The 13,479-nt window shown below is 38.6% G+C and overlaps 1 pseudogene; it reads left to right on the forward strand.

The window, feature by feature from the left end:
* The window catches only part of LOC128850243 (junction-mediating and -regulatory protein-like), a 135,454-nt pseudogene that overhangs the window by 92,932 nt on the left and 29,043 nt on the right, over positions 1–13,479 (forward strand).

Below are 13,479 nucleotides of genomic sequence, written 5' to 3' on the forward strand. Positions count from 1 at the left end.
ATAGAGGCAAAGAAAGCATTAAACATCTCTGCTTTGTCTATATCCCTGTTTGTGAGGTGTCCATGCTCATCAAGGCCAATGTTAATTCTGGCCTGCCTTTTGCTCTTAACATATTTTAAAAAACCCTTTTTATTGTCCTTCACAGTGCTGGCCAGCTTCAACTCTAATTGAGCTTTGGTCGCACAAATCTCTGCTCTACAGTGGCAAACAGCATCTCTGTTCTTGTTTCCACTGGCCATATACCTTCCTTTTATACCTCAGTTTGAGTAGAAGATTCCTGCTTAGCCATGCCAGCATTTTGCTTCTCCTACTTGACTTCTGGCATTTCAGAATTGCCTGTTCCTGTGCTCTTAGGAGGTGGTACTTAAAAAGTGACCAGCACTGATGGACCCCAGTGCCTTCAAAAGCTTTTTCCCAGAGGACCTTACAAAGCAGTTCCCTGAGCAACATGAACTCTGCTTTCCTCATATCCAGAGTTTAGGTCTTGCTGTCGGTTGTTCTCCTGTTACCAGATGTTAAACTTGACTGCTTCATGGTCACTGTGGCCAAGGCAGCTTCCGATCGCCAATTCACCCATGAGACCCTCTCTGTTAACAAGCAACAAATCAAGGAATGCTCCTTTCCTGGTCGGTTCCCTCAGCGCCTGTACCATGTAGTTATTGTCCTGAATAGTTTAGGAATCTTCTGGACCTGTTTGTCCTAGCTGTGTGGTATTCCCAGCTGATATCTGGCAAATTGAAGTCCCCCATAAGGACAAGGGCAGATGACTTGGAGGCATCCCTCAGTTCCTTAAAGAATAACTTGTCAGTGGCATTGTCCTGACTCCCAAGACAACATCTGTTTTAATTGTCTGTCCCTTAATCCTTACCCAGAGGCTCTCAACTATGCTATTGCCAACTGTAAGCTCCATGCATACCAGCCCTTCTGCTGCATACAATGCCACCCCTTTGCCTTGCCTGCCCTGTCTATCCCTCCTGAAGAGCTGTGGCTGAAGATCTCTGTGGAGATCCTGAAGATCTCTGTAACTGAGGACTCTTACTCCAGGACTCAGCCCAGTAGCCTGAATCTTCTGGGCATTTGCAGCTCTTGATTTCCAGGACTCTTGTGCCTTATTCTTGAACTGTCTCATTTTGAATTTGTCATCTTGAACCTCAGTTGCCTCTGGCTGGCATATCTTTTAAACGGTAGTTGGGGCAAGCAGTGTACTCTGGTCTCCAGTCATATTGATACCAAAAATGCCAGCAAATAAACTTCTCTTGCCCTATTGGTGCAAGCAGGGAAAGCCTCTGACCAGTTTGAAAAGGTATCTACTAAAACTAGAATATATCTGTATCCTTTTTTGGGATAACTCAGTAAAATCTATTTGCCAGTGATCTCCAGGGCAATTTCCTTCCTTAACATTTCCAAGTATTACTCGATTATTGGGATTGTTTCTTTGCCATACCCCACATTTTCCGTAACCGAACAAACAGTTTTGTCATGGCCCTTCCTATGACTACTTTCTTTAAGTGTTTTAAAAGATCCTCCGTTCCTCAGTGTCCTTTATCATGTTCCCTTTTAGCCAATTCCCTTAAAAGAAAAGGAGATATTGCCACCTGCCCGGTGGGTGTGACAAACCACCCACAATTTTGCTCTTTCACCTGCAATGTCTTAATCAAAGGTCCTTATTATCATATCTAGGAGCTGTTTCTGGCAATTTTATTTCATTCTCTGGCACTAAAGCCACGATGCCTGTTTCTGCAGCCTCTTTAGCACCTTTAGCCAATTGATTTCCCAATCCAATATTAGATGTCTCCAATCAATGTGATTTATGATGTATAACAGCCACTTCTGTAGGTTTCTGAATACTGGCTAGTAATTTTGAATTTCTTCTGTATGCTTGATTCCAGTCCCTTGTGCTGTTAAAATCCGCCTCTCTTTCCATGTGGCTCCATGGGCAAGCACAACTCCAAAGGCGTATTTAGAATCTGTCCATATATTGATTCTCTTGTCCTGATTCAAATCCAAGGCCCTGGTTAGGGCCGCTCATTTGGCTTTCTGAGCAGAGACTGTTGATGGCAAAGCATGAGCTTCTGCTACGGAGCTTCTTGTGGTAACTGCATAACTTGACAACCTCTTTCCTCCTCACACAAAACTGCTCCCATCCATAAATACTTCCCAGTCTGGTTTCTCAAATGATCGATCTTTAAGGTCCAGGCAACTGGAATATAATTCTTCAGTTGTCTGCAGACAATCATACTCAGGAGTCCCTTCCACATGGTCAGTAGAAAGAAACACTGCCGGCTTAACAACTGAGGTGGTCCTAAGGAGGACATCATCTTGCTCCAGTAATGCCACCTTTAACATTTGACTAGGAGAAAGCCAATGTCCTCTTTTTGTTCCAAGACAGTGATGACCATATGTGGTACATATACTGTCATCTTCTGACCTGCTGTAAATTTGCAAGTTTCCCAGATCAATATTACTGTGGCAGCAACTGCTTTCAGGCAACCCAGCCATCCTTGGCTGACTTTATCCAGTTGTTTTGAGAGATAGGCCACTGCACATCGCTGCTCTCCCAGAAATTGCAATAGCACTCCCAGGGCTGTCCCACGTCCAGTAGCCCAAGTGCTAGTGCTTTGTGAAAGACAATTTCAAATATTTGTTGGCTACCCTGCTATTATCAGTCCAAACCAGGTGCTCAGAGGTAGATGTCTCTAATACCTCATACAAAGGTTTTACTAACAGGCCATAATTTGAAATCCAGAGCCGACAGCATCCCACCGTCCCAAGAAAAGTTCTTAACTTACGGACTGTCCGGGGTTCTGGTAGTTGGCAAATTGCTTCTTTTCTTTCCATTCCCAGTTGTCACTGTCCTGATTGTATCTCAAATCCAAGGTAAGTCACAGTTCTTCGCACCACCTGAGCCTTCTCTCTGGAAACTCTGTATCCACTCAGTCCCAAAGAATTTAAAAGACTTACAGTCAGTCACAAACAATCTTCTCTAGCAGTTGTAGCAATGAGGATATCATCCACATACTGTAATATTGTTGTCCTGTCATTTTCTTTTTCCATATTTCTAGTTCTTTGGCTAATCGATTCCCAAAATTGTTGAACTCTTTTTAAATCCTTGGCGTCGAACAGTCCCTGTGTACTGAGTTTTTCTACCAGTTTCAGGATTTTCCCATGCAAAAGCAAATGTTTCCTGACTTTCTTGCTCAAGAGGGATGCAGAAAAAGGCATCATTTAACTCTAATACTGTAAACCACCCTTGTTCCGCAGTTAAAGTAGTCAATAAGGTATATGGGTTTGCCACCATGGGATGTAGATGTTGTACAATTTGATTAATGGACCTAAGATCTTGCACTAAATGAAAATCTTTACCACTGGCGTATTATATTTTGACTCACATTCAACTATCAGTTCGTATTCCAAAAACTTCTGCATCACAGGCACTGGTCCCCACTGAGCTTCTGACTTGAAAGGATTTTGTTTCATTCTTATCAGCAATGCTCCTGGTTTGTGATCAATTCTTACTGTTTTTGTCTTTCTAGATCTCCCCGGTATCTCTCCAGCCCATACAATCGGAATCACTGCTTCTTCCACCTCCTGCAGGTTCACTGTTCCTTGTGTGCTGATGTCCTGTAATAACAATGCTGTAGTCTCTATGTATATAGATCCAGGTATATAGATCTCCATCCCTTTTTCATTAAACTGATTTGAGCTTCTGATTTCTCAAGCAAGTCTCTCCCTAATAATGAGTTTGGGCACTGTGGTAAATATAAAAACTGGTGAGTTACCCACTGTTTTCCCAATTTGAATTTCAAAGGTTTACAGAATGACTTGCTTTCCCTGGTTCCCATTGCACCAACAATGCTCATATTTTATTATATTTACATTTTATTATATATTTTATATATTGTTATTACCCTTTCAAGGTATTCAATACAGAATACACAGCCCTGGTGTCCATCAGAAACCTGATTTTCTCTTCCCCCAGCTTGATTTTAACCAGGGGTTCTGCAGAAAATTCCTCTGTTCTCCTTTAATCCTGTTCTACAGAAAACAGGGTTTTGGAAGGGTACCTTAATTCAAAAGAGGGCATTCCTGCTTCCAGTGCCCCTCCTTTTTACATTAAGCACACTGATTTTGTCCTGGCTGTACCCAGACTTTCTGTGGTAAGGGGCTCCAGCCTTGGCCCCTTCCCCTGTATCCTCCCTATATCCTCTTTTCCATGAGTGTTCCCTTCTAGCACCGCTATTAATCTCTTTTCTCTCCCTATTTCTGTATGCCACTCAAGTAACACACAATAACTTTCGCAAGTCTCGTGCCTCAGCTCCTTGAAAGCAATAGAGCCACTGTTCCCTGTAAAAGTCCTGCTACCTGCTTTATGAATCATCAAACACTTGCATAATCGCCTTATCGTTTTTCCAGTCAGAGCCTTGCGTTTTAATCATTCTCTCAAAAGCGCTGGCTGTCTGGCCTGGATTGTCTCTATGATTTCCAACTGCTAATTTCCAGTTGTTCAAATCAGTAATAGAAATGTGAAATAGAGACTTTATAATAAATCACCGGTTCTGCATTTCCCACAGCCTGACATAAGGGAGTTGGTAGAACTCCCTGTTTACCTCTCATTCACCTCGCTATCGGACTGAAGACTACTCCCATTAACGATTTATTTAAAATTATGTACCAAACTGGGGACTTTAACTCCAAACCAAAATACCAAATAACAAAATCTGGATTACCAAATATACCAAAATACCAAGTTGGGGACTTTAACACCAAACCCATATTACGAACCTTTCAAGTCCAACCCTACAGAGCTTTCTCTACTGACTTATGAGCAGGCAACCAAACCAAAATCCATAAAGGATGCTTTAATTCTTTAATTCTTACCAGTGGAATCCTTGCTTCCAAGACATGGTCCGAAGGGGTGGAGGTTCCCCCCCAAGAAGTTCTCGGTTGCCGGCTGGAGCATCCTCGACCCCCACAGATCCAAAATCCTAAAAGCAAGTCCCATCTGGGTCGCTAAAATGATACTGAAAATGTTGGCAAATAAAACTCTCTAAGACTTGTTTTGGAGTTTTAGAAAGCAAGCATCCTTTCTCAGGCCTGGGCAACATGCGGGAATGATCTCCATCATTCATGTGCAATGAGAGAAAGTCTGGTTACAGAATATATTTCCCACTTACATGCATGTGGATAAATTTTCCCAGAAATCTTATGCATATTCTATTACTTTCCAAGGTCTAATTTCAATGTTATGAAACTGCAACAGTCAAAAGTCTTGCTAATTTGGAGCTGGCTCCAGCTCTCTGCTTGACCTTGCCTTTCAGATTAGTTAGGATTCCAAACAGCGGTGATTACAGAAGTAGAGACATCTGTTTATCACAAAACATTCTTCACACAATGTTATCATTTTCAAAGAAAGGAAAACATGCTATCAGAGGGACATTCTGTCTAACTTTCAAAAACCACAACTGCTTAGACGAAACTTAACTGTACTTTAGCTTAAAACAAAATATTCCACTTTGAAATATTGCACATATTGTATCAATACTGAACACAAGGCATTATCATCTTCAAGGAATAAATGTCTGGAAAACACCATTTTAAAGAAAACATGCTGTCAGAGGGACACTGTGTCTGACTTTCAAAGAACACAGTTGCTTAGATGACATTTAACTGTACTTTAGATTAAATCAAAACATTCCACTTTGTGAAGTATCAAAATATTCCACTTTGTGAAGTTTCAAAATATTCCACTTATTGTATCTGTGGATTATACTACTCAGTGTCTTTTAAATGTGTACGTGTATATGAACAGATGCATAAAGGGAAAGGGAAGAAACTCATCAGTAACTGAACCGTCTTGAACTGGCCCATGCTCATAAATGAAATTTACAGCTTCATATTCTTCCTTGTTTACCTGGTTTCCAAAGCTTTGAAGTATCGTGATCATCTGCTTATGGTCACACATAAATATGCATACTTTATGGGTATTGCTAAATCAAAGGCTTCTTGCGTTTTCTGTGCCTTGGCATATGAATATCCTCAGCATGAATGGCTGTATGGATGACATACATGACTGCATTTAATGAAAAGGTGCTTCCCTTTATTGTTACTTGTAAATACTTGCTCTAGGGAACAAAGATGTAATTGTATTATGCTTTCATAAAGCTCTAGCTTCCACTGTGTGTGAATAATGTTTTGGCATGTAAAACTTTATGAAGAAATGTTCCTTTGAGGCTTCTTATTCTCTTAGAAATGATGATAGAATGTTACTCTCATTACTCAGTGATCCCATGTCAATTCCAGTATCAAAGTACCTCATTTTTACCAAGGAATAGAAAAGGAAGACATTTAACTGTGTTGCTTTTATCTTGCATAAATGGAAAGCATTAACTTCACCTGTCATCATTCACTAGTACATACATACAATTTGACATTTATTTGTAATTTCTTGTCTGTCCATTCATAAGCATTCCCTGTGAAAATCATGGTACATTTGTGCTTCATCAAATTACATATTACAGCCTATCTAGTAAAACGATTATTCACTTATCATTTGTTGTGGGTTTTTTTTTTTTCCTGTTGCCTTTTTAAGGGTTTTGGAAATATAATAAGTAGATCAAAACACATATATTATTTATTAATTTTTACAAGAAACTCCAAATCTTTTACTGGCTTCAGATAATTGTCTTTTCAAAATAAAATTACTTTGGTCTTACCAATGAAAAGATATTTGAACTCCTAGTCACTAGGAAAATATATTTTAAAAAATCATCTATAACAAAGGAAAACTACTAAAATGTTGATGACTACTTCCTACTATCCCAGCACATCCCTCTGTTTTCAGCTTCATTTTGACTAAGGAGCATTCATTTACTTCAAAAGTGAATCATAGAATATCTCAAACTTGAAGGGACTCCTGAGGATCATGGAGCCCAACTCCGTGCTCCTCACAGGACTGCCTAACATGAAACCATAAGACTAAGAGCATCATCCAGATGCTCCTTGAGCTCTGACTGGCTTGGTGCTGTGACCACTTCCCTGGGGAGACGGTTTCAGTGACTGAGCAACCTCTCAGTGAAGAATCCTTTCCTAATGTCCAATCTGAACTCCCCCTGATGTAGCTTCATTCCATTTCCTCGTGTCCTATCGCTGGTCAAAAGAGAGAGGAGATCAGCACCTCCCCCTCTGCTGCTCCCCTTGAGGAAGTTGTAGACTGCGATGAGGTCACAGCCTTCTCTTCTCCAAGCTGAACAAGCCAAATGACCTCAGCTGCTCCTCATAAGTCTTGCCCTCGAGACCTTTCACCACCTTTGTCATCCTCCTCTGGACACACTGTAATAGTTTGATGTCCTCCTTATATTGAGGCACCCAAAGCTGTGCATAGTAGTGGAGGTGGGGTCGTACCAGTGCAGCGCAGAGCAGGACAATCACCTCCCAGGTGAATATTTCAGGCTGGAAGAAAGCTTGGATGAAGCATGATTGCTATCCAAAGATAAAAAGATATTTAACAAAAAGATAGTGGCAGATCAAATTTACATTTGAGTTTGTTGTGCTTCCAGTAAGAATAGTAATGAAATAGTGGATGTACTTTTTTAACAGAAAGGAACACTTCAAAGAGTTTTTTTCTGTTGAATAGAAGCCATGGTGATTTGCTGTTAGTCTTCTCTCCTTTTTGTTTTTCTGTCTTTCTTAGACACCCTAAAACTGGTTGCTCTTGGCAAAATAGCAATGATTGTGTTGTTGATTATGGACTGATTTATTTTCAGATCTCGGTAGAGAATGACTACCTAGGCCCCAGAAGAACTGAGAGTCTGCAAAAAGAAGATGCTGATTGGCAGAGAAAAGCCCACATGGCTGTACTTTCTATTCAAGATCTTACAGTTAAATACTTTGAAATAACAGTTAAAGCACAGAAAGGTAGCTATTTTCTACTATCCTATACTTCAAATAACCAATCTTTAAAAGGATATTTAATGTTTACCGTTTTCGGTATCGTACTATGTGATTGATTTTTTTTTTTTTTTAATCTGTCCTTAGTGAGGAAAATGCAGTCGGCATTCCCATTTTTTTTCTTCTGTGTCTGTTTGAATTTTTCATAAATAAGCCTTTTCAGACCATCATCAGAAGTGGACAGAATAGAAATTTTTAAATATAGTTTCATAACCACCTTCTCAATGTGATTGTATTAGCTGCACTGTACATTTGCAAAGGTATTAGGGAGCATAGATTCCCTGATGGACTCTGTTTTCTGTACTGGATATGGCAAACCACCATAGTAAGTGTTTAGTACCTTTCAATTTATTTCCTTTTCCTGTCTCCCATGCCTTTCAGTAATTTTTTTAAGAGCTCTAAATATTAATCAACAACTCAATTTAACTACTTGGTGAAAGCAGCTCTGTTGTTCAGAAATCTTCATGGATATAACCTTGGCATTTCTATACTTGAAGAATGCAGCAATTTTACTAAATAGTTGGTGCAGTTAAACCAGGTCATATGACTTGCATATTCATCTGTGCTCTCATCCTTGTACCATTTTAAACTAAATAATCAGTTTATTAGGGCAAACAAATCTGAGGATATGGTTTCCTGTCACCTCTTTTAGTTTGACTGTGGGCTACCAATGACAGAGTTTGTCCTGCTGTCTTCCCTGCCTGAGTGAGGATTTCTGTTTGTTTCTTTGCATTGGTGATAGTGATTGTGCAACTGGATAAATGAGCTGCACTCCAGGAGAAAATCTTTTTTATGGATAGGTTTCCTGTCATCTCCCTGTATGACTGCTAGATCTGTCTTAAGAGAAGCAGTCACTGCAAAATTATTCCTTTCAGTGATGACCCAAATTAAGGATAACATGAAAGTCTACCGTATTTTGAAATAGTGACTAAACCTGTTCAAGCATGTTGAAATTATTTTAATTAGAGCAAATTCTAAATGTATTAAATCAATTTGGTCCCTGTACCAGTATGACAAAGGCAACTAAAATACCCCATTAGTTGGTAGAGAATATATATTTACCGTTACTTAGTTTTCATTTTGTTTACATGCTGTTTTTATGTACAACAGTCAGGATTGTAGGGAAAAACAGTAGGAGATGAAATGCCTGGAGACTGTTGACAACCACAGACCTTTGGTGTACAGATTGCTTGCCTTTTTTGGTTTTTTTGTTGTGTTTGGGGGGGGTTGCCTCCTGCTGATCACAAGGTGGTCTTACATATACCAAAATATTAACAGATGACAGAGGAAAAACACATGGGAACAAAAAGGTATTTTTTTATTACCTAACAACAGCATGTAATGTCTTCTAGCACCTAGGGACTGACTGCTGCCCCTTTGGTTCTGTGACTCTCATGGCTTTTGCTTTGCAAAGCTAAGTGTATAGCATCATGTGATTTTTCTGTATATTAAAAATGGTGAAAATCTCATGTGTGTCAGCCTAGACAGTGTCTGGGGCTCAAGAAGAGAAAGTCTGAATCAAGCAAGAGACTACTGCTACTCTGAGCTCTTACTAAAAAGATTCTCATTCATCTGCATATTAAGGGCAGATAGTAATCTGTTCAGTTAATTTGAATTGGTTTGGTAAAGCAACCTGCATTTTTAGGTAAAAAAATAGTTCTTATTTAAATTTAATTCAGTATTCATACAGAATTGTGCTTGAGGTCAAGCTGAAATTTTTGTTTTAAATTGTAATTCTTCTGCAGATTTGTGTTAAAGTTATGACTGCACTGTAAAAGTTATCAAGGGCAACTGGAGGCTTTAGTAGCTGATGATTGGGGCTTTCAGAAGCAGGGAGAATTTGGGATGCAAAATAGTTTAAGGTCACATGAATGTGTGGTTCAAGTGTTCAAGTACTGTGTATTTGGAATGGTTCCTCTGTGGGTAACAAAATTATAATGATAAAATTATCAACAAATAGCTACTTGCATATTTACACATATCCTAAGAATATGAAGGCTAATGCTCCATAGAATGACTACTCTCTGCTAAGAGAACTTTGTACAGTTTTGGATACAAATGTATGTGTAGTCTCTACAGTAGAATCACTAGTGATCTGAAGAGTAGACCGGTAAGCTGTCTGCTTTTTCTTCCCTTATCTAGCTGTATTCAATGACCAGAAAAAATTTGATAAGACAGCATGGGCAGCAGCAGTGGAACGTATGGAAAAGCTTCAGTATGCAGTTTCTAAGGAGACTTTGCAGTTGATGTATGCTAAAGAAATCTGTTTGGAGCAGAAGAAACATGAACTGAAGGAGGAGGTAATTTTTCATACCGATAAACAGAAAACTAAAACATGCAGAAAAAAACAAACCTCGAAGAATGTTGATGTACTTGGGGAAAAAAAAAACCATAACAGAACCCAACAGACTTGAAAGTCATTATTTTTCAGCTTTTAATAATAAAAGTCTGTATTTTAACTTTTACTACGTTCTACCATGCTAGGCAAATGGAGTTGCAGTGTAGATATGGTGGGGTTTGTGCCACGTGTTTATGTTTTCTGTTCACCTTTTCCATGTTAGTCAACCAGTAAGACAGTTTTTATTGTTAATGTTTACAGTTATCCACTAAAATGAATAAAATTAAGAGAAGGGATAGGAGCAGAAATCTGCTGCTATGTAATCTCCGCACCTTAGCTCTTGGAGGCATGATCACCTTTTTAGAGTAGTTTTGATATTCCAGATGGAAGGTATCTGAACTTTAGTAAATGTACAGATGACTAGCCTGTCGTACTGTACTCTTTTTGTCTCTGCTTACTCTAATTATTAAATCAGACTTCCAGAAGGGGTTGTGCTAGCTGTAGCTTTCCTGAGGAAAGAGTGCTTGCATTAAACTGTGTTTAAATGTCTTAGCAGAAAAAAAGCCCACATTTCTTGGATTTTTATGACACCTCCTCAAAAGCAAAAATGCTACAAATCCTGTTTTAAAATTTGCTGTCATATGGATATACTGTGCTAAGATCTTTCTGTCGTGCTAATGCTAATTTACATTTTATCTAATCATTTGCTTGTTTTTTTAAAGCCCTTTTCAAATTTTTCAGTAAAATTTAACTAAATTGGTGACTCTGTTATGAAAAGGTTATCCAGAGAACTCACGACTTTAGCACTGTATATATTGGTAGGTTTCCAAGCCTAATGGACTATGTGCCTATTTTAGGAGCTTCTGTAGAAGACAGCTTGATCTGCAAGGAAGAGAGAGTACGTACAAGACCCAGAGATCAAATGCAAAAAGTTTGCTTCATTTCAGCGCTCTTTATATTTAGAAAGCCAGGAGTTGTCTGTAAACCCAAGTTTATCAGGCTGCTGCTGTCCTAGGTTAAGAGTTGGTGAGATAATCCAGCAGTACCAATTGGAAATATTATATTTAATATGTCCAGATGTTTAGGGCAGCCATGCATTGTCTTTTCCCTAGCACATCTTATTTTTCTCCCAGTGGAGTCCTTCTGTGAATTTTTGTTGAATGAGATCTCGGTCTAGTAAATGAATGATTGTTCATTTTGATGTGCAAAAGCATTGGGGGTTGGATAGAAAAAGGAGAGATTTGTTGCCGTATAGTGAGAGTATGGAGGTCTCTGAACTGAGAGGTTGGAGATTTGGGGGAAGGAGGAATGAGGAACATGTGATGGATGTGCATGGACCATGGTGGTTTGGAATAGTGTATAGATAGCTCTGGATCAAAACATGGTTGACGGGGAGATATCAGGACCAACTTCTGTTCTGAAATATCTTTTTTTTTTCCCTCTGAGAATCTGATAGCCCAATCCCATATTGGAGAAGAAAGGTTGCAGTCTTATAATAAAGAAAATATTTGGCGATTATGTTAGCTGATGTGTTTGAAAGAGATGACTGTAAACAAAACAAACAACAAAGAAAGGTGATATAGTTTCTCCTTTTAAGCTTAAGAAGTGAAGACCTTCCTGCTGTGCTTAGTTATATTTAAATTAAAAATGAAATTTAATTAAAAATTAAATTATTAAATTTGCCTACATTGAGTAGGAAAGGGAGACACATGGGAAATAATAGAATCATAGAATCACAGAATCATAGAATCACTAGGTTGGAAAGGACCCACTGGATCATCGAGGCCAACCATTCCTAACAATCCCTAAACCATGCCTCTCAGCACCTCATCCACCCGTCCCTTATATAATATACTTGCTTCTCTTGCACTTAAATATTCCCTCTTCTCCAAATCTAAAGACACCTTGCTGATTGATTTATTTTTTTATTTTTTTTTTTTTAGATGGATAATAAAAATGTCATTGCTTCTACAGTTTTCACTTAGTATGTGATTCGGGAACCTTTTTTTTCCCTAAAATGTGTTCACACTAAATATCTAGAAGGCTACTACATTTTCCAAGTTATGTTATGTAAATCACCTGTCTCTCACCTGAGCAGTAATAAAATGGATTTTTCTATGTATAATATTTAAAAAAAAAACTTCCATGAATAATTGCCTGTGCAGGAACAGCATTTTCTGATTTTGATTTCAATACAGAGTTTTCCAAATACTGTGTTAATTTAGGTGGAGAAGAAATTTGCAACCTTGATAGATTCTATTTAAGCTGGAGTTAAGGGCAGTCTGTGTTGGAAGGAGCGCTGTTAGATTAGAGGACAGGATATTCATTAGTATAGCACAAGTATCAATCTCGGAATTGTTCTTTGTGCTTATTAGTGATTATCTCTGTCTTGGTATGAATGTATCTTTTGGATTAAAACTTAAGAAGCCATACTGGGTATCATGTCACTCCTGACTCTTGACAGGCCTACAGAGACCTAGCACTACCTTCCACTTGTATCAGCAAGTATCTGTAGCATTATGAAGGTTTGGGACCAAAATTTCCCAAAGCCACTAAAGCCATACCTCTGCTGGACATGCTATAGCCTCTGTTCTGCTCTGTGCACCTATTCAGTACAGCAGATACTTGTAATCATAAAGTCTGTGCTTTTGTTCTCCTTATTATCCTAGAGTTCTGTGTTTTTTTCTGTTTCAATTTAGATGCAGACTCTGAAAGGTGTTACAGAAGACATAGCCCATTTGGACCAGTTAGAAGCTGATTATTATCATCTATAGCTTCAATTATATGAAGTGCAGTTTGAGATCTTGAAATGTGAAGGGCTGCTGCTGACAGCACAACTTGAAAGCCTCAGGAGAGTGTTGTCAGGTGCTTTTTATGCATTTTAATTAAGACGTAATCTGTAAAAGATAATTCTCTTCCTAATAGTCTAATAAAGCTTGTGGGTATGAAATGAGAACAGTTTCTTTATCATATGAAGAGCTGGATCTTCTAACATAAGTACTGCTAAATTAAAATTTACACCTGTTCATAAGACATTACGTACACATAGAAAAGTTTTGGTCTGTTTCCCATTGTCTGTGTTTGGAAGTAAGCATATAAGATACTACGTAAGGTTTGGGAAAATAAATTTAGGGAGGAGGAAATGTTTTAATTACTGGACTTGTCTTATTAAAAAAAATTTACATTGGCATTAT

Source organism: Cuculus canorus, chromosome W, assembly GCF_017976375.1.
Source record: "Cuculus canorus isolate bCucCan1 chromosome W, bCucCan1.pri, whole genome shotgun sequence".
Taxonomy (NCBI): Eukaryota; Metazoa; Chordata; class Aves; order Cuculiformes; family Cuculidae; genus Cuculus; species Cuculus canorus.